At 39.0% G+C, this 23,182-nt stretch overlaps 1 long non-coding RNA gene across 14 annotated transcripts in view; it reads right to left on the bottom strand.

The window, feature by feature from the left end:
- Positions 1 to 310: 310 nt before the first annotated feature.
- LOC135298593 (uncharacterized) overlaps positions 311 to 23,182 on the bottom strand; it is a 52,215-nt gene continuing 29,343 nt past the window's right edge. For 2 of the 14 annotated variants that reach the window (XR_010360618.1, XR_010360617.1), the window contains exons 3-9: positions 21,634 to 22,175; positions 18,727 to 18,911; positions 10,070 to 10,157; positions 7,735 to 7,859; positions 6,105 to 6,220; positions 2,630 to 2,779; positions 311 to 566 (exon numbers count right to left, since the gene is read on the bottom strand). This is a non-coding gene — a long non-coding RNA (uncharacterized LOC135298593). Of the gene's footprint in view, positions 567 to 2,629; positions 2,780 to 6,104; positions 6,221 to 7,713; positions 7,863 to 10,069; positions 10,158 to 15,675; positions 15,782 to 18,726; positions 18,912 to 21,633; positions 22,176 to 23,182 lie in introns of all 14 variants that reach the window. The other 12 variants (XR_010360619.1, XR_010360622.1, XR_010360620.1 and 9 more) reach the window with 12 other exon arrangements.

A 23,182-nucleotide genomic window follows, 5' to 3' on the forward strand; every position in this document is an offset into this window, starting at 1 on the left:
TCTACGAAGATTAATTAAAAAACAAAATAATTTGACTCCATCACCATTTTTCTTTGCCCAATCCTGAGGATACAAACAGCTGAGAAAGCATGGAATAGTCTGGTGGGGTACATTAAAATGAAAGAATCTCCTGTATCTTCCTAAGGGAAGAATACAAACCACACAGAAAGGCCTTCTGAAAAAAAATATTGTTAGAGGAACACAGGAGACCACAATTATTATCTAGTGAGGTGGGTGACATGCACTTGGCTATTTGCAAAAAAAAAAAAAAAAAAAAAAAACAAACAAAAAACTCATCTTTACCCACATATTAACTATCACATATTTTGCAAAACAAAGACCTCAAAAAAGTAAAATCCCTAATATTCCCAATATTTAAGCAATGGTACTACTTCTGAAATGGGAATCTAGAGCCTCACCAGATGAATATCACCACCTTTCTTCCTTTACTTTGATCAGGCAATTTGCCACATTGGCTTCTTCTGGTTTCATTCAGTTGGAGCTTCTGTTTGTACAGTGATTGCTCTGCAACAGTTTGGGATTTACACCAGTCCCTGAAGAGAGAACTGACAAAAAAGTGATGGTACTTTTCAGATGTTTTCTAATGATTTCTGCCCTCACCCAGTACCTGTAGACATCTGATCTTCTTTACTATGCTCCAAACCCATTACAATTGGAACACTAAATAATATTGAAAAAACTGAATTTCACATTGCTAAAAGCACCACTACAGGTACTTGACTCATGCTTCAGATTGTAAGTAAAACAAAAACAAAAAAAAACAACAAAACAAACCTGGGACAGGTCAAATGGTACAGGACACTATGGTTTGTTCTTGGCTTTTTTAGCAAGATGTAGATTTGGAACAGGTCTAATTGAGTAACATAAATTACTACTTGGTAGGGCATCTAATTGACTGCAGTTCTTTTTCTACAAATATAAGCCAACATTTTCACTACCACATGTAGTGATTGGTGTTGTGGAGACTGAAGAATACTGCAAAGCTAATTTTTCCTCCAGCCTCCATTATTTATACATAGCTCAGCACTTCCTCATCCTGAGACTTGCTATAAATTTCACATATCCAAAAAAGAGCTGAAAGAGTATTGCAGCTGTGTTTATCTACTGTATCACTGGGCTTCTTTTCACTCTAATCTCACAGTTCTGAGCAACAACTCTCATCTTATGGGCAAGTAATTGAGCTCTATGATACACTGATTTGCAGGGGAAATACATTAAAAGCTGGCTGGAAAAGCAAATTATTCAGGATCTTCACTCTTGATTGCCTTTTGGAGCTACCACTCTAGGACCACTGAAAACATCTGCCTTAGTTCCTGTCAGTGAAGCTACAACTTAGTGTTTATGCAAAGAATGTTGACATTCTAAAATGGAAGTGAGGTTACTTGTGGAGTGCTGAGATCAGGGTGACCCGGCTGGGTGGCAGCAGGAGCACGACAGAGCCCCTGGCAAGCTCTGCAGATCCCAGCCAACAGAGACAGTTCTGCATGGGAATGCAGAAACAGCAGCAGGGGCCTTGGGCTGGAACTGGGGTACTTGTATTAGGTGCTATCCACCTCCAGCCCACGATTCCAAAACACACAACACCCCCACTCGAGTGTAACGCAAGATTTTATAACATATCTTGGGAGGAGGGGTTTAGGGCAACAAACCAATAGGGGTATGCTTGGGGAGGGGTCTAAGGCGGGGTATTTTATACTTGAACCAATGAAGGAGCACCAAGGAGGGGAATAAATTGAGTAAACCAATAGGTTCTAAAGAATGCAAAACTGCCAGGGAATTTTCTAGAAGAGAGGGCAGGTTCGGGGAAGGATTGACATCAAGTGGGAGGAGGAGCAAGGAAGGTTCTGGGGAAAAGGGTAGGGATAGAGGAGGGGTTGGCAACTGGCAAGGGGAACAATTTGAAACGTGGCAGGGAGTGGCTGGGTAACAAACAGAAGGACTAACACTTAACAGAACCCAATAACAGCGAGGGTGCCCGTATAATTTTAGAAACATGGGATACAAAATGGGAAACCTGTGCTGCTCCAAAAGGCAGGGGGAGGACAATACAAAGGGATAGTAAAATCCCAAATTAAACAGTGGGCATGCCAATAAAACCTAAAAACCACATTGAAACAGTTACTGTGGTTTCAGGAGTCATGAAGGCATAATTAAGGATTGCTGCTGATTCTTAGATCAGGATCAGTGAAAGACAGGACAGACAAAACTGATGGCGCTGCCTCAGTGCAAACAGAACTTTCCAACCAATGAATTTGCCCCCATTTGGTCCTACTTTTCATATTGCTGGTTTAAAATACCCATGTTTATCAGTGTCTTATAAAAGGTATCCTTACTCTAAGAAGTGAATGTTCAAAGTGTTCATTTGAATTAAACAATTAAGCAACATCTTCTGTAAACTGATGTTGTAACAGTTGTGTTTTGTTTTCTTTATAGTCACGTGGAAAAAGAGGATCAGGGAAGGAAATGGAAAGGGTTGGCTGAACAAAACCAGCTGATCCAGGGAAGAGGACAAGTGCTGTACTTGCAATCAAGTCCACATAAACCACAGCAAAGGCAGGAGGACAAACAAGGTCCACCAAGGCAGCAGTCACTGCTGCTGAGAGCTCACCTGCACGAGTTCCACTGGAGCACCTGCTGGGGAGCAGAGCTTGTTCTTCATTTCCATGTCCAACCATAACAGCCACACTCCTGCTGCTATTCAGAGAACAGGGATAGATTCTGGCGTTTGTTAGGTTTTAAATAGTTTCCAATTTCAGGCCTAATAGAAGGCAAAACAGAAAATATCAGAGATAATAGGACTTAAAAATGGAAATATGGAAGAACACTATGTTATACTCATGTTCCCTATTGCCTTTTTACAGCAAAGTCTTTACAAACATGTAAACACATCTTTTTCCCCCAGTGAAAAAATTAAAAAACTCTGGCTTATAACCTGCAAGAAAAGCTTTAAAACCAAGGCAAATCTGATTCCTGCAAACAGAAAATGTTCCAGTTTGGGGAGCATAAATATTTAATTGCCTTGAGCATGTCTTAGAAGCTCAGATTTACTCAAAATAGTGTCAAGAGCAAACAAAACTGCAAAACAATTTCTTTTAGCAAGAAACACCTAGTGAAAAAAAAAGTGTTTTCTTATCTTTCACTGTTTCACTTGATGTCTGAATGCTGTAACTCCGACTCTTGTAACAGCATCAGTGGGGAGAGAGATGATAAACACTCCTTCTGTTATTTGACTGACTGCAAGGTTTTGACATGTACAGTATTAATAAAAATCATTTATTCTCACAGGGTCTTGTTAGAATAACAAGCTGGTAGCTTGGTATATGTTTAAGAAACATTTGAAGCAGTCGAACAAAACCTTCATAAAAAAAGGTATACATCTACTGCTGAGTACCAGATATACATATATGTACATGCATACACACACATATATATACATAAAAAACTTCCCAATGCCTTGCTCTAAATATTAGACAACTGGCTACAAGATTTCGATTTGTTAGGTTATTGACTGTTAAGTGAATCCTGTTTGATAATTAATGTCACTGGGGACTATAAATAACTAAATATACATTGCCTCATCTTTAATAACTTGACTTCAATAAGAACAATTTAAAATTGAAAGAAAAAAAACCAATTTCTAGTACACTTAAGTAATTGCACCAGTAAATAGTAAGACCTTATACACAGTTAAATGACCAGCATTTGACTTATATAATCATAACATTACTGCAATTATAGGTGTTATGACTTCAAGAGTTTGTCTAATTGTAATATCCAAGGATTACTTGCTAAATAACACAAAATCATTTGTCTGATTAAGTCTTGGTTTAAGAAAACATGCACTGGGCATAACTAAGAGCTAGAATTAATGGCAAGTGTTAGCTTGCAAAGATAGAAATTTACTGCTGACAAGTAGGAAGACACACAATACATTCCTCCACTTAACCCATGTTCATAGTACTGACATTTTTCTAATAAATATATTTCAGATAAAAATTGAGAAATGTGAAATGTTCTGCCATACAGAATTTTGTCAAGTGGCCATTGTTCTCTCTGACAACACAGAGTACACAGAGTTGAAACTGTCCTGCCTCTCAGAAATATTACTCTGTTTCTACTTAGGGCTTTATAAAAATGTAGGACAAAAACAAGGCTTCCATTGCATTTCTGCTTGTGTGGCTCTAAGTAATTGTTGGTATTATTGTTAATAGCAATCATTATCTATTTATTTCAAATTACCACCATCTAATTTGGGTGAATTCCTGTGAAAAGCAAACTAACTTGAATATTTCAAATCCCTCATTTTAAAATAGGATATTCCAGATAGTCCAGCTCTGTGCAGCCCCTCAAGGTTAACTTTAATGGATATTTCCTGAGTTCAGAAGAAATTTGTAAACTGTTTTGTTTGGGTTAAATTAGACCTAGGAGAACCATGCTCACCCCTCAAAATCTACGCTCATATTCTCAGCCAGGGTAACTGGATTTTCGTGCACAGGTTATTTTCATTCTAGCAGCAGCAAACCTGTTGGAACAGTGAATCACGTGGTGCTGCTCCCCAGGCACTGCTAATCATGGTATTCTAATCTGCTCCAGTTAACTCCATGCTGCAGTTCCACAGACAGTTAACCCTTGTATTGCCGTGGGCTGTGCAAATCAAATCCCAGCCCATTACCCTCATCTCCTGCAATCTCTGCATGTGGCTCTGGCAGCCAGAACTGCTAATAACCATTCTTCTTTTCCATGATCTCTCTTGAGTTTTGAGTCGTGCCTGGGTAAAATTCTGAGCAAAACAGACACCCCCAAATCCCTGCATCATCTCAACACATCCCAGTGCCATTTGCAGGTCAGCTCCAGAGGAGTGCCGGGGAAGCAGCCCCATTTCCTGATGTGCAAGGACAGGCTGGGAGGTGAGGGTGTTTTCCTGGAGCAGTGTGACACAGCTGAGGACAAAATCCTCTCCCCCAGCTCCTTTAGCAGTGTCTCTGACATGGCTTGTGCTTCACGGCCTATTAGGTGGCACTTCAGAAAACATCTTAGAATCCACGCAAAAAGATTGCTAAAATTCCTGACCATTAGTTTTACTTCCTCAGGACTTAGCTGACTAAAAATTCACTGCCCTGTGTCTACTACTCATGGCTTTGTTCAAGACAGTATGAAATAAGAAAAGTGGATTTCTTCCAGGTAAAAGTTTGTACCATATCTGTGTGGTCGCTCAGATCCCTGGTTTGGATAAGGATCTAAACTGGATTTGTTTACACAAATATCTGAACTGAAAAGCAGCAGGTAATAAAATCCCCTCAAATGGCCCGTGTTTTATCCGCTGGTGAGTTTTCCTGACACTGGGCCAAGCCTGTAGAATCATGAGAGAGAGAGAATTTCCCAGAAAAGAGATAACAGAGATAACAGAGGGCAGAACATGACACCAAAGACAGGAAGGCTCTGGAAAAGGGTATAAAAGACAGTTTTTATATGTAGTGAAATGGATATTGATCATCCTTGGCGGTCAAGAGACATCCTGATGAGCTGAGTTACAGATGGCCACAGAGCATCCAAGTGAAGGGATGGGATGTGGGAATCTCCTGGAGTATCTGTGTGATCCTCAGGTATTGATTTATCACACAAGCAGATATAAAGCTGACAGAAGTTTGAGATTTTATGACAGATACATGAACCCAGAGACACATTTGAGACCGTGGACTGCTTACAAATAGCTCACAAAAAATAACTCTAAATTTGGCTTCCACAAATTCTATGGCAAAAACCCTTGAACTCATGTTCTTCTGTACATTACACAGCAATTATTTCATTTGGACTAGTTATTAAAAAAACTGAATTTCTTTAATGTTAAAAGCATGTTTTGAAGGGTAAAATCTGCTTCTTGGTTAAATTAGCAAGGCTCATGGAATCAGGTTTTTTAAACTGCATTTAAAGCCTGTCAGATGTTACTTTACAGATAATAATCATATAACCACAGACTGAGTTAATTTAAACTCTCAAAGGGTACTCATGTAACTTTATTGCACTACACTCCATTGACAACATTTTCATTCAGCACAAGACACAGTTACAAAATTAATACCCACCAAGCCCTGCATCCAGCAGCAACAGGGAATTCAGGAGGCAGTGGTTGTTAGAGCACATGGAAAATCCCTTTGCATTGCAGCTTTGAGGGGCTGGGATACACTCTTCTAAGGCATATCTAGAAATGGATGGAAAAAAATACAAATCACATTTCAACCATTTCTGTGTTGCACTTTCATAGGCCAATGCAATGATTAGCTCTGCCATGCTTTGAGTGACTTGAAAGTCATCATCAGTTGACAGTAAATAACCAGAATATTGCTTAAAATACAAAATAGTTATCAGCACATTCCAAATGTTTTTAATGTTACAGATTATTTGAAGATCACAGGATAATGGCTGAGTCCCTTGATGATTTTTCCATCTGACAGAGCCCACACTTTGTGGTCTGACACATAACTCAGCTCCATGCTGCATTATCAACATTTTTGGGGCAGCAGAGATATTGAACCAGTCTGAACACACTGATGTGCAGGTTCCTGCCTCACTGTCCCTTCAGTCATTCCTTTAAATTAGAATAATTCACCATTCTGTCACGTACAGGGGGGAGTTTGTGGAGTCTTGCTGAGAGGTTTAAGAAATCTCTCTCTGCAGGGAACAGTGGACTGTGAACACAGACATAGAGAAAAGCTCAGATATTTGAGAAAATCACAAAGTCTGATTGTCTGACTGCATTTAGCCTGAGACAGAGATGATAAGCCCAAATTCTCTTGCAATTACCAAGCCAAAAGGAAGAAGTAATGGGACAAGAATAGAACCAATGTAACAGCATTTTACCCTATTCAATCCAAGTGTTATCACTCCTCCATCACATTATTTGTGTTAGACTTGAGTATTAAGCTGACCTTTTGGATACCAAAGGATAAAAACACATTAAAACTTCTTGTCTTTCAACCACAAACACATATCCAGTTACTTGTCTTTCATCAGGGACACTTCAGTTGAACATTTTCCTGCAAAACTCCAAGACCCATTTTCCTTCAATCCTCTGTTATTTGTTCTCCCCAAAGACCCAAGAGCTGGGATCAAATGAAGCTTTGCTAATGCTCCTTGCTGCAGTGCTCATGGCTGAGAAAGAAGAACAGGGGAGCTTAGATGACATTAACCTTAAGTTGAATTTACACTGAAGGAATTAAATCCCAGCAACAGGGTTTGGGTTTCTAAATCTGATCTAGCAGAGCAAGTGCTACAGTGACTGTCTCCAGTCATCCAGCTCAAAGCACAACACTCACAAGTATCTGGAGCAATAAGTCACAGTCCATGAGTCTGAGGAAAAAAAGCCCAAAATCATGCAGCAGTACCAACACAGAACAACTGCACAGCTCCCAGGAAGAACTTTGAGAGCTCTCAGATTGCAATAGGACTCTCCCACGCACTCCAAGAAATCTGTGGATGCAAAGTGTCCTGCACATTGCATGTAAGGACCAGTCTGCATTTGTGGGGAAGTCCATTTGAGTCCCAAATAAGCTACAATTATGGCATCACATGGTAATTTTTTTATGGCAGTAAATTAAGAACTACTCCTTTGACTTGGAAATGTTCTGAACTAATTCCTTATTTAAATATGGAATGGTAGAGCCACATCTGGGCTGGAGGACACTAAATACTCACAAGAATATGAACAAATCTTACAGGCAGGTGTCCAGTACCACTGCAGCTGTAGCCCCAGGAATCTCCCTCACACAGCAGAAACAGAGTTCTTCACCATGGCCTGATTTACTGTGGGGATTACTGCAGTCTATTCCCAGTTCTGCACTCTGCTGTCAAAACCCAGAAAAAAATTAGTCACCACTGCAGAGTTTGCAATCTGAAATTTAAACCAAGAATTACTTATGCATTAGGAAATAGAGCAAAACAATTCAGACAGCTGTGGCCACAAGGTTGGGATGCAGTCTAAAATATAAGCCAACTGAGCTTTGGAATGGCTTCTTTTGGACATAAAACCGGTGAGGAGTTACAGGAAAAGAATTGAAGGAAGGTGATTAAATCAGTTTGCAGAGATTTAGAAAGCCAATGGTGAAATCAGCTTTTTTTGGCAGCAATTAATAAGTGGATGATGAAGTCTGGTACCAGAGGTCTGCTGGAGATTGCATCAACCTTTTAGTGACAACTGAAGTAAAGCTAAGCCACAAAAGCACCCAGCAAGAGCAGACAGGACCATGTCTGATACATGATACCACAAGGAGGCAAATTTAAGAGAGCAGGGAGAAGAACATGTGATGAACTAGCAGAAAACCAGAAAAGCAATAGAGGAGGAGTCTGTGTCCCGTGACACTGAGCGAGCAGAATAAACAAGTAGAAAACTTGACCTATACTTTCCCCACTGAGGTAGGAAAGATTACACGAGGAACTTTTTCCTTGCAGAAAACATGATCTTGTGTTTCTTTACAAGTAGTTTTCATTCATATTGGAATTGCTCAATTAACATTAAAAATGCAAAAGGAAAGGCTATAGAATCTGCCTCTGGGATAATTGATTTTTAATCTTTTTTTTAATGGCCAAACAACTGGGCAAAAAACAACTTTGTCACACCCCCTCTTTAAGGTGTGGGAGCTGCATAAAAGCAGCTGCCTCTCCAGAGTCAGAAACACAAACACAGGATCCTGTACAGAAAAGCAGCAAAATCTCACAGGGGCTGTCCCTGCAGGCTTTGTTCATGCAAAGCCAAGCTTAGCTCTGAAGCCAGTGAGTGTGTGAGGACATGAAGCCATTGCTCTCCACGACCATGTTCAAAACAACAGTAGAGGCACTGGTTAAATCTGAGACTTCAGAATGTTCTTATGGGAGGTGTTCCTTTAAAATACTTTCATTCTGACTTTCCCCTAGAAGGTCTTCATAAATAAAATCTTCAAAAATAAAAAGCAACTCCAGGTTTTATTATTTCTATGATTGCTAACTTCAAAAACATCATGACTGGCTTTTAGTCCAAACTCCACATTATTCTAAAACATTCAGCAGCCAGATTGCATTGTTACCTAATTGTGTCACAGTTCCTTCTGTTGTTAAAGATTAGGATATCAGGAAAAAGTTCATCAGCACAAGGGTTGTCTAAACATTTCCTGTTGCAGAAACTTTTAAATGCAATTTAAAGCATTTGTTAAAGCAATGAAGTTATCTGGGACAAGTTATGCAAATCTTATCCAGGTATAAAAAATTTCAAGTAAGATCTAGGAATGAGTAACTCTAAACTGCCTTAGCACTCAAGCTCTCAAAGGTCATTATATTTATCAGAGAACCTCAAGAAAACACTCTGGTGCTGTCAGAGTAACCAATTTGCTCTCTGAAACTTGAAGAGGAAAAAGTGTTAAGAACTCAGCAAGTTTGTTTCTTTCCATTTCTTGAACCTCATTAATTTCATTTTGGGTTAAAGGACAAACTCCCTCATTTTTTTAATCTTTCAAAAAGTACTTGAAAAGAACTCTAAATTTTCTGAATAATAAAATATCAAGTTCTAATACATTTTTTCTTTTTGTGAATCAATGTTAAAAAACACTGATTTAAACAGAGGTTTTATCACTCCATATGATGAAAACTGATGTATATTAACCATTAAAAATTAATTGCAATAATCAATGTCTAAGAACAGTTGCTGTCCCTGTTACTGTCAAAGAACAAGTGTAAATTTTTTCTCCACATAGAAGTTTAGTAGATATTTTCCAGTTTGATTTTATTCTGCATCTGTGGTCAGCAAAAGCAACACAGTAGGATAAAAAATTGTGGCTGTTTCTCCATAGACAGATAAAGACTCATGATCATTAACAGTAAACAATAACTGCCAACAATAAACATTTAATGATACCCATAAAAATAATTGGCCATTGTGAAGCTCAGCAAATTTAAGACAATTTTACATTAAATTGGTGGCTGTGCATTTAAGAAGACAGTATTTCACTGAAGGACAGCAAGTGATGAAACAGCCACTGTCTCCTGATTCTGGCTGTTTAAAAAGTCATTTAATGAAACTGACCATTCGGGCTTTTTCCTCCTGCATATTCTCCAAGGGATCATCTTGCCTCGCTCAGAAGTTTAATGGGTGCTACACTGGCAGAAACCATCTGCAAATAAAGCAAAACAAATGCCTTTTATAACTGCCAATTCTGCAACCAGGCAGAACTACCACTAATGCTGTGTTCAGGGAGCAATTCTGCGCAGTTTTGCCCACTAAGTGTGGTCCTTAGTGCAAGAAATGACTTTTGCTCAACACAAGAAATTACTTTTCTCCCCACAACCCGCAGCACACCTGGAGCAGATGAGGGGGAGCCGATTGCTTTCCTCAGAAGATGTTTGTACTGAACAGTTTTTAAACTGGCTCTATGCACATCACAGCCAGACCAAAGACCCAGGACAGGACTTCATCATCTGTCAGCCCCAGCCATCTGAATGCCCCATAGTTACCATACATCCACAGAAACATACTTTTTGAAGGAAAAATAGAAAGGGGTGCATTTTTAACCTTAACATTTCTTAAGCCAAGAGATGCCAGAGCAAGAAAATAATTAGGTACATCCAGCTTACCATACAGTCAGCCACTGGATCATATATAAATTTGATTTATTATTTCAAATGATGAATGATGACAGTGTGGGTTTTAAGTCTGTGGTTATTTATACCAACTGCTAAAAATCATCGTTCAAAGAGTAGTTCCAAAAGACATCATCTACTAACTTGGCTTACTTTTCTCAAATCCACTGGATGAAAATTAATTTAAAACGCAGAATGCAATTTTGTCCCAGGCACAAAGCTGTGAAATTCTTTGGAGTTCTGTGGCCACAAATTCAATCAATAAATAAAAATTAATAGAAACTTATGTGCAAATGTAGAGAAAAAAATGAAATGACACTTAAATGGAAGCATTGACTTCACACCCATTATAGATAAATGATAAGAACTAGAAAGCGAGGAAAAAAACATTACTCATAGTTTCAGTTAAGGTACACCTCAAATGAGAGTTAATTCCCATATAAAAATAACTCCCCTGTTCAAATCAAGTGCTAGAAATTAAAGTACCTCAAGTCCCTGCAATTTTAACATATTTTCATTTGACTGCTGCAGTATTGCTCTTAAAAGTATTGCATCTCTTAATCTTTGTGATAATTACTTCTTTAAGCATCTACTATCATGTTATCAAGGTCTTGAAGCATTTTTGAGCCTTATTGATCATTACTTGACACATCAAAAGTCAGATCCTGGGGATATTTAAGTTTTAAGTGTACTCAGGAGACAACTCTGCTAACAGTAGTTGTCATCTGCATTTGTCCACAAGAGGAGCAACCTCACCAGACTCTTTGCACCATAGCAAACAAACTTAGTTTTGAAAAGTTAGGCTGCCTTGAAAGCAGAGCATGACAAAATACAAGCATACTGTCATAAGAACCAGACTGATAATTCAGCTGAACTTGAGCAAAGACATCCCAAAAGTGATTTTTACAACCCAAATGCAAAATAAAAATAACTGCTTTTTTAAAAAAAAAAAATCTTATTTTCTCTTGATCCAACACTCTTAAGAACCTTATGTTCCAGAAGAACCTGGTGTAAATAACAGAAAAATTCAGACTACAGAACTAAGGTGAAATCAGTTGATAGACTTCCTTTTCTACATGGACTCAGCAGAATAATTTGTCCAGGACCTTCTCAGGATGGTAATAGTGCTTGGCAGTAATCTCCATCTGTAAAATTCCAGCAGAGCAAATAGCTGGAATAAGTGTCAAGAAAACTCAGTTATCTGCTGCACTAATAACCACAAGCCTGTGCACATCATGCTGAGAAAACCTCCAGAAGGAACAATGTCATTACCTTCAAATTTCAGGTTGGCTTGATGAGCTGTTTATTCCAATTAACACAGAAGGAAAAGGCTGGGTAACTACCACCCTCATTTAGGAAGTCTGTCTAATGTTCACACCATGATGAGCTCTGAAACGTACTTTCTTTTGAGGATCACTACGTTTAAAGCAACATTTAATCACATATGGCAGCTACAAATTTTCTCCCCTCATCCTGTAATCATAGACAGAAATAAGTTTCTAAGGAGTGTTCGTATATACAGCAGAAAGTAAAATACCTGAAACCGCCTCTGATCAGAGCATAAGTTAAACCTTCATTTTACAAAAGGCTGCCAAAATTCTGTTTCAGCATTGAAAGTCTGTATCCCTGGTCACTATGCAGTTAAAGGAATGAGCAAAACATTATAAAATGGTGTCTTGCAAAAAGCATAAAATGATCACTTCTGTCCTTTTCAATCTTTGTTTTTCTAAGGATTAATAAAACTGGTGGCACATACTGTGCGTAACATTCTCTATGAATTAGCACTTATAACTACATAAATAACCTTTATAAATTAATATAACTGTGTGTATAAAGAGAATGATTTCTCAGGATATTGGATTAGGAAAATCCTAATCCTCATTTTCAATGAATATAGTAGAACACTAATTTAATGATCTACTTAGTGTTACTGCTTATTTCTTCTATTTAAGATTTTGAAAATTATTCCCAAGAATTCTCAAAATATTCCATAGAAAAAAGTTTTTTTGTGCCAAGATGTAAAGGTGCGTGATCAAAGGTTTCATTGCACATGCTTACAAGCTGAGCCTTCACCAAATTAAGAGGTGAAAGGATGTGTTCATTGTCATGGAAAGATCTAAATAACAAAACCCTTAACACAAGAAAAAGATTCACAGAAAAATTAAAAGTCCTTGCCAAGCCAAGACAGATAGAGGAGATAATTTTATTCAGCAGATGGAAAAGTTCAGGTTGGAATAGTGACCAGTTTTTCTCAAGAGCAACATCCATTGAAACACACAGTCTGCAGGTGGAATAAGGTTCAGCCTTCCCAAAATGGGAAAAAACCCTTGAATCTGACCTAGATTATGTCATCATCTACACTTAGCATTTACCACTTTGAAAATAGTAGTCAAAATCATGAATCCTAAACTTGGAGCTGATTGACTGATTTTTTTTTTTCTAACCATTTTCCATTATTTTACCTTTTTTTCATTTCAGGCAGAATTACTATAGATTTACAAAGAAACCAACATAAAAACCAAAAAACCCCAAACAAAGAAACAAAATCCCAGGAGAGAACTAAGCAAAGTTGCTTAAGGAGAAATAAAAAATTAACATCTCAAGATGTTTTTTCTTAAACTTCAAAATGAAGGCAATATAATTTACTCTTGTCTTTAACACAGAAGGAGACATTTCAGTCTAGACAAAGGAACTGGATACATACAAACAACTATTTACATAGTAAGTATGCAATAATTAAGTAATAATCAATAAGTAAGCAATAAGGAAATAATAAGTAATAATTTCCATAGCAATTTATATGGAAATCATTCTGGAATGTAGATGGCCCATTAGCACTGGGATTTGCCACGTATCAAAGTTTTCAATTCAACTAAGGGTGCAAATGATTACAGCGTTCTTGTGACTTCAGAAATTTATGTCTGAAAAATCATCACAATAGAGAAAATTTTAGATCAGGATAACCTCTCATTGAAATTATCCCAAAGAATTGGATAAGGTGAAATGATAGTGCTGCAGAAACAGTTCGGATTTTTCAGAAATACAATACAGTCATATTCAGTTTTAAAAGAAAACATGAACACACTATATTCACATCACCACATGGTAATGTGAACAACATTCCTCTTCATCTTCACTGTCTCTCACAGTAGTAGCAGCAGGATGAAGTTACCCAAGTGAAAAATACTATGTAAGAGCTGATATTCCCCCCCACACATGGGATACCTGTGTGTGCTTCAGAGAGAGGGTGGCATAACTGGACAAACATAACAGTATTATTGGCACATGAGAAATTAAATATTGTTTGCCTAAAAGATCTGAAATAAGCACCTTACCTAGTGCAACTTCCATTCTGAGGTTTTGAAACAGACACTGTAATTCACAACTTCTAATTTTTAAGTCTTGTGGATGTGAAATCCTCAGCCTCCCTCTCCAGAGTAACCGAGACCTAATTACTATTAGGATTTTGTACCATGGCCTTGTTGTTCACAATGTTTTTTTTCAGCAAACATACTGGTTGCATGACTAACCAAACTCAATGTATCCTACGTGACTTATAAGCTGTTAGAAAGAGAAATTGGGTTTTTTCTCTGCTAATTGTTGACATCATATGGTAGCACGAGTAGAGTATGGACTAGGATTTTACACAGCAAAATAAAGAATGCTCATAGACAGTAAACCCTGGATCCCAGCCCTGAAATCCTATTTTATACTCATTTCTTGGACTTTGGGAAGACATTAAGACAGCCTGCAGCTTACCAGAAATAAAACATTGACACTGACAATCCTAGTTTAAGCAGCTGTTCTGCAGATGCAAAGGAAGATTTAGAATGTTTCTTGGACAAGCAGCCTGAAAATTACTCTCTCTCAGAAGAATAAGCATCAATACAAAACACAACTGTTACAAACCTTGTATGTCCATATAACAGATAATGAAAAACCATCTGTCCATTGTTATTTCTGGTTATTTGCCAAGCAGCCAGCCCAGCATACCATTTTACTACCTGCATTTAAGATATCCTACTAAAAACAAGATGTCTTAACTCTCTTCGTTCTGTCTGCACATGCTGGTTAAAACCTTCATCATTTAACCCACGTCTTTCAAGATCAGTCATGTATATAACAAGGAGATTAACGTCTGGAAGTATAACTATGTTCCTCTTTTGGATTTGGAGGAAAAAAAAAAGCTTTAAATTTGTGACAATTAGTGTTAACATTTTATTCTGCAGCAATTTCCCAAGTTAAGCATAATATTTCTATGGACTTTTAATGATCAATATCCTGTGCTCTCAATAGCCAATTCCAGTCATAGCTGTCTTTTAGATGTTAGAAGTCAGTGGGCATTAAGAAATAAATTATACTCAGCACTACTTTAGTCCAACAAATAACGTGAAGAATGTGATTGCAATTAAAATTCACACAAAGGAGTATTTTAAGTGAACACATTTCAGTATCAGGAGCAGCACATGTTGATGATGAAAAATCCACAATGGCCTAGTACTGTGTGCTGTATTATGCAAATGGATGCAGCAAAGGTCAAAGCTCATCTCAATCTCATAATAATGTAGTCTGCAGAGAATAATTAATTTACAGTGTGCTTTCTTATATTGTGTACCACAACACTAAAAGCCATTTTATTTGGGAATTATCTTGATGTTGCAGAGAAACAATACCAAATATTTTCAATTTTCTCTTTGGGGACCAAGGGGGAAGGGAAGGCACAGCTCTTTATTTTCCATAGCAACACCCAGCTAAAATTAAGCACTAAAAACACTGCCTTTTAATTACTCAAATGCTGTTAAATTTTGGTGCTTAGGAATGAGATTTCTGTGCCCAACAGCTGCCTCACATTGAGAGCAGAAGTGCTTGAGCAATTTCCATGAGGCAAGCAATGCTATAAGGATTCAGTTGTACTGCACAGCTCCCTACAGAGGGTTACAGTTGAGATGTATGATAAATTTGTAAATTACTGAGGCCATGTGCTGGGAATGGGAATTGTCATCCAGAGCAGAGAGGTATGAAGCTGGAAGCATCAAAAGCCAGGGTGCAAACCTGTGTCTGAGGTGCTGGTGTGAAGTTGGCAAACTTTTGCTCCTTAAGTTCTGGGTCTGACACTGTAATCCCCATCTTCTCCATCCACAGCTCTGTTTTCCTCTCTCTTTCAAAAAGAAGGACAATTGATCGGCTTGGTAAGAAAAATACCCTCCAAGAGCTGACGTTCAGAGCAGCCCAGGCTGTGTTATGCCATCTCTTTTTCACACCCATTACACATATAGAGTTTCAAAAAGAGTGGTCCTCTGACATAAGCCTCAAGACAGCAGCTCTCTAAGCAACAGGATGAGAGGTTTGTGTTCTTTCAAACCCAAGAGATCTTATTCCTTACTCTCAAATATTTGTACTGTTTTGTCCTTTTGAGCTGGAAGCTAAATAGAGCTGCCTGGGAATCAGATGGGGTCACACTGCACAGACAACAGAAAACTGCCATGACCAAGAGGCAATAATTCTGTTACAAGAAGCCATGTTTTACACAACTGGTTTACACAATTAGCTGAGGGTTAATTGGTCCCACAGGAAGTCTGTCCTTCAGGAACTTTAACTCTCCAATTCTAGCTTTAGTTCCTCTAGCTTATTTTCCCCTGTATTTTCTAGGAAGTTGCATGCTTGTGGTTGTTTCTAGGGAACCTGAACAACATGACCTTCATTGATCCAGTGGCTTCCAAAGCTCATTCCCTGCTGTTTGCACAGGTCAGAACAACTCTCATGTGGTTTTCACCCCCTTTATGTGGGAAACTTGCACACAGGCAAGCACCTTTCTCCATCCCTAGAGGTCATCTGTCACCAAAACCAAACCAAAACTGTTCAGTTCTGCATCTTACTCATCACGAGATGCAGAACTGAACAGTGGCAATGCCATCCCAAACTCACACAGATCCAGCTGTCCTTCTGTCAGTTACCTTCACACAACCCAGGTGCAACACCAGCAATTTCCAGGGAAGGTGAAAATGCTGCAGAGTAGTTAATATTGACAGTAGTTGCTAAAAGGTCATTTGGAGACATTAATTAGTTGTTTGCTGTAGCAGGCAATCATTATTATTGGCAGCAGAAATTGGCAGAAAGCATTGTTATTGTCAGAAAGCATTACAAGAGTGTCATTTGTCAGTACGTGCTCTTCCACAGAGCAGCAGGCCAAGAGAGAACTCCATCTCTCAATTTAACTGGGAAGAAAAATAGCATAAATACCCTGACATGCTTTTATCTGCATCTCTTGGTATGGGCATTGAAGATTCTTTAGAAACTCTCTGTCAGCCCACTGTCCTATCTGGGAGCAGAAAAGCAGAAAACATACAGAAACAGTTTTATCCTGAACTTCAGTTTGTAGGATTCTGCTCTGAGTTTTTCCAGAACAAAGAATCTCTGTGACTACCCACCTGTCAGGCATATTTAGCACTTACTCTCTTTCTAAGCACAGAGACTTAGATGTTGCTGTGTGCATCAACTCACATCTGTTTGCTCTTGATTGGTAAAGGGAAAAATATATTGAGATTCAAGATCCTTTTTTTTTATTGCTCCACTTATTTAAGCAAATGCAACCATAATACATTAAAGAGGATTATTATTACCTTGGAAGGTGGAAATAAAGTATAAACCCAAGTAGCATATCTTTTAAATTTTCCATTATGGCAGGACAATAATAGAATTAATACAACTTTCATTCTAATGCTGTCAAGTTACATTAAAAAGCATTATTTGGCCCTCCCCAAGCCCACACTCTAATAAACGTCAAGTCCCCAATTATTCGGTATTTAAATATTTGTACAAAGAGCCTTTAATAATGAGAATACACCGTGCAGATTTGTGTGCTGTTGTACTATTAAATGGAGATAAATAACCTGGGACCATTATTCCCAATCTTAATAAAGCTGATTTTCTAATCAAGTGTCAGTAAAGTGGCTTGTTTTTAATGTGGAAACAATTGCACTAATAGCTTAGAGTTATTTAATAATTGCTTTCAGAATGAACACAGAAACACTGTTTCTGTTTTATGACACCCTTCATTCTCCTGCTGGCTTCCTTCACCTCAAGCACTCAAACTTTTTCATTCCATAAAGCAGTCCAAGGCTGGCACTTAACTTTCATTTCCATCTTGGTCCCTGTCACAGGAGAGAGGACAAGCAAGAAGATGGGAGAGACAGCAGAAGAAAGGGAATAGTTTATAGCACAGCACCTTGGGTTTGCTCTGTATCTCACTGCTCACCAACCAGGTCTCCATCTTCAATTAGACCCTCCAATACTTTTGTGTAAGAAAGGAAATGAGCCAATTGCTGCAGCACACTTGGCCTGGCTCAGTCCTGCATTTGACTGTCTGCTGGATGCATTCGGTTTTCCAGGAGAAGCTGAACAACTGAAAGCCAGTGTAATACCATGGGACAGTAATGACAAAGCAGCTAAATGGGAACAGGCAATAGCAGAAGTATTGATGCAAATCTTATGTCTTCAGGGTTGCTGACAGCTTTGAGTGCTAATTTTGATCTTGACCATAAATTCTTTTCCTCATTCAAGAGCTTTCTTTTTTATTCTGTTCATTAACAATGAAATGGAATTTTTAAATGGATTTACACAGTGCAAGAGTGGGACATGTTTTCACTTCAAAGACTGACATATTCTTAAGGGACTTTTTCCATAGCCTGTTGATGAGTCATTGAGGAAGAGATGGTTACTGAGTTACAAAAGCAATAAAACATGCAATTTACTAAAACACTTTCTGAAAATATTATCCATGGAAGAATGAGTCTGATTAGCTAACAGTAACAGATAGGTTTATGATTACAAGTTTTATGACTCTTTGATAACATAAAGCACTTTTTTCTCAAAGGCAAGTTGCAGTATTTAATGCATTTGCTGGGTTTAGTGTTGTCAGCACTATAAATCACTCAAGTTGCACTCCTCAGAAATAAAATCTGCACTGTATGGTCAGAAATCTACAGTGTGCTAATAAATTATTTGAGAGAATGTCTCAGTTTCAATATCTAACCCAAAGAACACTCCTACTGTCAAAGGCATTTATTGCTGATAAAACTGTAAATAATAGCACCAGTTACTTACATTTAATAATGACCATAACAGGTCAGTACCTGGAGCAAGTTGTTCCTGGCAGGGACCTCCTTACATGTACAATCAGCAAAAGATTATCATCTCTGATGATGGATTTCGATTACACTTGCAAGATGCAGTAATGCAAGCTAACTAATTGTACACTTGGCTGACAGCTTCTTATAACATTTCCCTGGCTGGAAATAAAAAAAAAAAAAAAAAAAGTTTTCTAGTCTTTCCTCAGCTTTGTGCAGACCGAACTATTCAGTTGCTTCAATGCATCCACAAATCACATTTTCTCAGTGTTTATTTCAAGCTCTGTTGTATTAATTCTATCACAAACCCATATTAATGGAATGCCACAATCACACTTGCACAGAAAGGAAATCTTGAGGCATTACACCCTGGCACTGTCATACAGTACCCAAGGACGAGTCCTTGACTGCAGGAAAAATATTTGTTATTATTCTATTATTGCTATTTTAAAGACTGATCTTAATTTAAGGACTAGTGATTATTATTTTAATGTCACATCAAAAAAAGCTTACTGAGAAGACAGTGTTTGACACAAGAATGAACTTAAAAGAAATTAGAATTAGTGCAGCATCATCTCTGGAACTACTCCTTCCACTTGATCTTATATTGAGGCAAAATTAGGCAGAATGCAGCTGAAGAGGTGGTGGCAGATGAGAATTATCCAAGCACTAAGGAAAAGCAAAGCAAGAAAATAACCCAGCAGCCAATTTAGTAGAAATGACAGGATAACCTTTTCTAGGTGTGTGATTTCAAGTTTCATTAAGGCAGAATTCCCAGACTATTTCCAGTGAGATGCAGGTATTGAGATTGCAGCTGTTCCACAGACAGCTCATTAACCACACAGGGACACTCCACTCACCAGGCTCCTTCAGGCTGAGAAACTCCAATGACATACAACAAAAAAATTGTTATAAAGTGTGTTAATGATGTCACATTTGTCCACGAGCAATCATCATTATTACAGAGAGGCCTCTGTGTCAAAAGTTGTCCTCAGAGAGACACTAAGACATCGTAGAACAATCTCTATTGGAACCAGGGCTCATCCTGCAGAGCTCTGCAGCATCCCCACTTGCAGCTGCTCCCTGTGCCCCACGGGAAGCTCTCACTGCAGCCCCGAGGATGCAGCCCCTCACTCACCCTGCTTCCCGCCCACCTGGCTGGCACGAACTGCTCATCTCCCAACACAGAGATCAGCCCTACCCCATTCCTTTAGCACCAGCCTAACCAATGCAAACAGCCACAAATTTCCTCTTTAAACTGACACTCCAAGGCTCATGCAGTGCACTGTGAATTACTTCTTAATTTTTTTTTAAATCTGGAAGGAGCACACACAGTAAGACATGCAAATGAAGGCTGTAAAACTTTGGAGTGTCTGATGTTGGAATGATGAGCTACAGACATCTGAAAGGACTTAAGATGCTTTTGTCAGTCTGAATTTTGTTTAATAAAGCATAAAAAACCCCTGGAATCTTCTCAAAGTCACCACAGCTTTGCCTTACAATGCTCTGGTCTGTCTGACACACAAACCTGCAGGTTAATTAGTCCTCTGAAAGAGCTACATGGACACAAGATTTCTGTCTAAATAAAGATCCCTTCCAAGCTGATTTTTCCTGCTTCTGTGGCTCAAAAACCACCCATTCAACTGGAAACAACAGATGATTAGCCCATAACTGCAGCTGCTTGCATGTTGTCTGGTCTGTTTACATATCCTTGGAACTATTATGTCCAATTAGTAGTTTGGATTGTTTCTCCCTTCTAGTAGTAAGAAGGGAATAATCTGTTTAAAAATGTCTTCTCTCTCAGGCTTTCCACTGAATATGTCACTCAGCCACCCTTAGGCCATTGCTGTAAGGCAAAGAGCTGTGCCTTAATAAACCAGTTGCTGTTTTTCTCTGTACCTATGTTGTGGTGTGGTGTCACGGCTTGCCTCAGCTCCCTTGGCTTCTCCCTGAAATTTCCTTCTCCAGGTGGGCTGTCAATCACCTCTCCTTTTCCCCAGTTGCAACCACAGGTACTGAACAGCATCTCTGGGGAGGAAGGACCACGGGTGCTGCTATTTGGTCAGCAGCCAAGGCCAGACAGACCAAGGCAGTCCCATTTGTATTATTGGTAAACACCAATATTGCCTAGTGTGCACTGAGTGCATGCATTCCATTGTACAGACACTGCCAGCTGAGTACACTCCATAGTTAACAACCTGAAAGCAACTCTGATTTAAATGACTCCAATATTATATGCACATTCTCCCCAAAGAAATGTAGAGTACTTGTCAAATATCACCTGTAAGATTCTTGGTTTAACCACTGAAACACGTACATACCTAATTAAAAAAATCTGTTATAGCATGTACAGTTTTAGGTTTTAATTTGTGGCTACAGTAAAACAAAATCAATTATTTTGGTGCCAGATTAAATGTTTCTGTTAAAATATTCAAAGTAAGGATTCTCTTGAATAGCACTAGAACATCAAAATACTTAGTGCCATGGAGGAGTTGCCTTTTGCTCATAGCAGAAAAAGGCTCCACAATACCATAGTAAATACTCAGATGTACGTGTTCCTCACAGCAATTTATCAGCTATACATAATTCCAATGTCTTCATTCCTCCTGAAACCATGGCTCCCTGCAGTTCTCTCCCAAGCAACAAAGACACACAGTGAACTTGGAACCCAGGGAATGCTGCCACCCAGGATGCCCGGTGCAACCCGCAGGGAGAGCCGGCCAAGGAGCTGTCCCTCCCAAAGTGCTGAAGGGAAGTCCAGGGCTGGCAGAGGGCAAGATGTCTTACAGTCCGTCTTGTGGGGCAGTTCTTCAACAGGAATGAAGAAATGTATCGGGAGTAGACTCTCCTGTGCGTCTGGGAAGGAGTTTAGCAGGCTCCTTACCTGAGTTTAGCACACTGCTCCAGAAGTGTATTCTCCCCCTCTGCTCTACTCCTCCAAGGGATGTTCCTGCTCATCTCTGAGGCTGAATTCCCACTGCCAGGCCAATGGCACCTTCGTTGCCTAGCAGCAGGTCTTCGGGATCCTCTGTTGAGTGACTTCTTTGTCAAAGGAGGTGTCAAGTCACCATTTGAATCCCCTGCCAAAATGGCCTTTGGAGATGGGCGATGTGCAGCACCAGAGGCTCTGCAGTGACCAGCAGCTGCAGAAGCTGGGGCTCTGTCTCTCTCCAGCACCAGCCTTGCTTTGAGGACATGTTTCCATGCTGCTGTCAGCACAGCAGCTCCAGGAAAACACCTGACTGGTGTCTGACATTGCTGCTTCCCCTTCAGCCTCGGTGTTCAGGCTGAGTGCTTGCTACTGGGACTGGCCTCAGGTTACACAGGCCTTGGCAGTGCACCTACCTGCAACATGCCTAAAACAATCAGCATCCCCAAAGCACTTCACAGATCATGGTGAAGATTTTAATCCAGTAAAAAAATCTTCTGAGAACACAGAAAAATCAGTGAATTTGTCAATGGCTACAGTTATGACAGACCGCATTTTCATTTATAATTTTATACTATTTAACATATATTTTACTTATTTCAGAGGGATAAAGTTACCTAAAATATTCTTTAAGTTAATGCAGCATACAAATTTGGCCCCATTATCTGTATCAAAGAACATTTTTGCAGCCATGTTGTTCATCTTCAGCCCAGCATTTGCCAACAAAATTCACTTTGGGAGCTTTTGCTTACATGGGATGCTCATAGATTTGTGTTGTCTTCCACTACACTGCATTAAAAGTGAATTCTTTAATTGCAGCACAAAAGCCCTTGCTGCATCCGAACCACAAAAATTTGACAGTGGGTGAAAATCAATATAAATCTTGATTGCCTGTAAATAAGATGGAATGACAGACCAGTTGCTCTCTGGCATTTCTGGCTGAAAGTAACTCAGGAAACACATGCCATGGGAATGACACAGGAGGGAAGGAATGATAAACCAGGTCAGTGGTGACATTATGTAACATCCTCAATCAATTTTAATAGATACTGTGCTTTCTGTCCTAAAAGTACAACCCTTAAAGAAAGGATCATGTCCCACTCCTGCAGCACAAAACTTCAATTTAGAAAATTCTAGACTGAATTCCAACTCAAGAACATATTTTTGGTGCTGGCTGCAGCCAATCTCCATGCCTCATTTAAACAATGATGCCCTTCAGTGTTTGGATTAAGTACTTTTGCAGTGCATCTGCACAATTAACTAGCAGTGGCTTTATGGTGGGGAACCTCTTGCTACACTGAATGCAGAAGCCCATCTCACTGATATGCTAGCCAGCCATTTTCTCACATTCCTGTCATGGATTGACTTTGATATAGTGCCAGTGCTTCCCTTAAAAGTACATTTTTTTTACTGGCTTCTGTGAGATGTGATTAGGAATAGAGCAAAACAGACTAACTTAGGAATAAAGGAGACAAGCTTTATTAACTACAGCATCTAAAAAGGA

This window comes from Passer domesticus, chromosome 4, assembly GCF_036417665.1.
Source record: "Passer domesticus isolate bPasDom1 chromosome 4, bPasDom1.hap1, whole genome shotgun sequence".
Classification (NCBI taxonomy): Eukaryota; Metazoa; Chordata; class Aves; order Passeriformes; family Passeridae; genus Passer; species Passer domesticus.